The sequence below is a fragment of the Manacus vitellinus genome, unplaced genomic scaffold, assembly GCF_001715985.3.
Source record: "Manacus vitellinus isolate BGI_N305 unplaced genomic scaffold, ASM171598v3 scaffold_103_pilon, whole genome shotgun sequence".
In the NCBI taxonomy this organism is placed as follows: Eukaryota; Metazoa; Chordata; class Aves; order Passeriformes; family Pipridae; genus Manacus; species Manacus vitellinus.
The window spans coordinates 766,697-770,033 of NW_021938814.1; positions in this window are offsets into that span (position 1 = coordinate 766,697).

The following is a 3,337-nucleotide window of genomic DNA, read 5'->3' on the forward strand; positions in this document are numbered from 1 at the left end:
GGATTTAACAGCTGAGCAGCACAATCCTCTGTGTGTGTATCTCAGCTCCTGACCTCCAGAGCTCCTGTGCTGCAATTGGGATATTGAAAAATGATGAAAAAATCCTTTTTTTTTTCCCAGTTAAACCTTTTGTCCTGCCCCAGCAGGGCTGGGTTTGTCGGTCCTGGAGACCAGTGCTGTCCTATTTACCACAACAGGTGCTGACAAACATTTCTGCCTGTGGATTTTGCGGCACCAAGAGTTTAAACCAGAGTGGGGAAATGATCTGGATCCTGTCACTCCAGGCCCTTGTAAATAGTCCCTCTCCATCTTTCTTGTAGCTCCCTTCAGGTACTGGAAAGCCACGATTAGGTCACCCCAGAACCTTCTCTTTTCCAGGCTGAACAATCTCAGTTCTCTCAGCCTTTCCTCACAGCAGAGGTGCTCAATCCCCCTGATCACCTTGGTGGCCTCCTCTGGACTCGCTTCAACAGGACAATTATATTGATTGGTTTGTCCAGCATGGGAAAGCTGGATCAGAGATCAGCCAGTTTGCTGAGTCAACACTTGAAATGTGCTTTGCTTCTGTCTGGTGACCAGTGACAGAACCTGAGGGAATGTTTGGAGCTGTGTCAGGGGAGGGTTACTTTGGATATTGGGAAAAGGTTCTTCCCCCAGAGGGTGGTTGGCACTGACCAGGCTCCCCAGGGCAGTGGGCACGGCCCCAAGGCTGCCAGAGCTCAAGGAGTGTTTGGACAATGCTCTCAGGGACAGGGTGGGATTGTTGGGGTGCTCGTGCAGGGCCAGGGGTTGGGCTGGATGATCCTTGTGGGTCCCTTCTGACTCAGGATATCCTGTGGTTCTTACCAGGGCCAGGGAGGATCCACAACAGCCAACAGAGAAATCCTCCCGATACCTCTGAGGCCAGGCTTTGGTTGCTGAAGACCAAGGGGAAAGTTGAATTAACACATTTCCACTGGTTTCCACATTTCCACGTGTCCTCTCTGACAATTCCACTGCGGCATATTCTGTTGCAGAGGGGAAAAAAAAAAACCCCTCCAACCAAGTGATATCTTCTGGCTGCTCCGAATTTGCCAGCAGTGGAACAGGGCGGTCACAAAGCAGGGAAATTGAAAATTCCTGACAGCAGGACAGTCAGAAGGATGGGAAAGGAGCCATGCATGCACTTGCTTGATGTAAATGTCTGAGCCTGAACACACCCTGCTATTTATGAGGGGGGGAAAAAGTGCTCTCCTTTCCTTCGGCTCCATGACACAAGGCAGGAAGAACGAATAAACCCCTGCCACAATAAAACTGTTTACATTCTGTTTTGGAAACATGCTTAGGGCTTGGAATACCCAGGGACCAGACTCTTTGGTTCTTTTTAACCTCTCTTAAACAGGCTGTATCCAACCACCAATAAATCCTGGGGGGTGGAAATGTGCGAAAAGCTGCACAAACCAGGTCCAAGCACCTGGATTTTGAAGAGGACCCAACTCCTGTTTATCCCCTGGAAAGAAAGATGCTGCTGTGTGTCCCCAAGTGTTTCCTGCAGATGGATAAAATAAAGTCAAGAGGAAACCTGGCAAAGCTCTGCTGCCACCCAGCTGGCCCCCTGGGACCTGGGAAATGGCATTTCCTTGGGGCTTAGGATGGTGTTAGAGCAGTTATGGAAGGAGAAGTGCATCTGGACTGTGTCTGCCTCGCTGGAAGTAATTATCCCATCATTATCCAAGCAGCCAAATGTAATTTAACTGCAGGGGAAGTGTTGGGAACCACAGGTGTGTTGCAGCCCCAGCCTGCCATCCATGGAGGCTGGAAGTGTTCAGTGTCTTCAGGGTTTCTCATCTTTCCTCTTCATTTCCCAAACCCACTTTTTTTTTTTTTTTTCATGGAGAAAATCCCTGCCTGAGGCTGACAACATCTCGCCTCATTAGTGCTCAAATATCCTGGCCTAGAGTCCAAGTCAGAGCTTGAAAAATACACAAAACCAGCTCCAAACTTATTTATGGCTGTCACCCTCCTTTGCACATTTTTTATAGGAAGTGAGATAGCATCAACTCGTCCCAGAAAGTTGGTGCTGAGATCAGATCACGAATCTGGCTGATATATGGGGGATGAAGCCCAAATGGTGCTTCTGATCCCAAAGTGCTGCAAATACAGAGGTATATGCACTGCAGGTGACTCCAGAGGTTTGGGATCCCTGCAGGTAAAAGGATATTTTCTCACCAGCCACAGGCAGAGCACTCCCAGTGACAGACCTTTCCGTACAAAATGAGCACACTGTGGATTCCACAAGCCATTTTTCCGGATGGATTGAATAGTAGGTTTTATCTGTTTCCCTTCCACCAAGGTGACATTTGTCTGGTGACTGTCTCTGCAGACGTGCTGTCACCCAACATCCCATCAGTGGGACACTTAAGGAGCATCTTCTTGTATTTCCCAAAGCTTGTGTTTCTATGAGCGCCATTAAATTCGGGATTGAAGCTTCCCCAAAAGAAACAAAGCCTTGATCTCTCATCCTCTCCCTCCATGGCTGCTGGGGGATACATGTCAGGGACAAAACTGGCCTCTCTGCAGCCGTGGGGCCTGTCCTGCATCATCAGATCAGCTGAAACCTGAGGACAAAATTGCCACCTTGGTGGGATGAGCAGCGGGAAGGGCTCCATCCCCGATCCCTTAGTGCTGATGAAGCCATGAGCAGGGAGAACGATCCCAAATTTCCCTCTGAAGGAACCCCCCTCCCGTTGCATGCAGTGGGGAGACAGTGTCCAACCTACCCCAGCTCTGATGGAGCTGGTTCTGCCTGGAGATAGGCAGAGGATCTGGATGAGACAGGAGGCACTTCCCGGCTTTTATTACCTCTGACCCAACTGCAGATGGATCTGCTACAGAAATAAAAATGGAAATGAAGGCAGAGCAGGTGGTTGTGGAGAGCAAACACTTGGATTTGGGGGATATTTTAACTCTGGGTGTGTCAGAGCTCTGGGAGGGGACTGTGACCGTGCATGTTTGCTCTGATTTCCCCCCTCTGGTTTCTGAGCTATGTGACCCATCCATGGAGATGTCCATGCCCTAGGAAGTGCCGAGGAGGGGTGAAACTCCAGGTACCAGCATGGAGGAAAATGCCCTGAGTGAAGGACTTGGAGAGTTGCCAAGGCCTCTGGAATGGCCACAAATCTCCTATGTGAGACCAGTGAGTGGAGGTTGGTCCTGGGGATGGAAAGGGACCTGGGGATGGGCTTTCAGATCCAAGCTAGCTTTGGGCTCACTGGGAACTGATGATGGTGGATACACCCATGGGACTGAGGGTTTAAACTGACAGAGGGCAGATTTAGGTGGGCTATTGGGAAGAAAT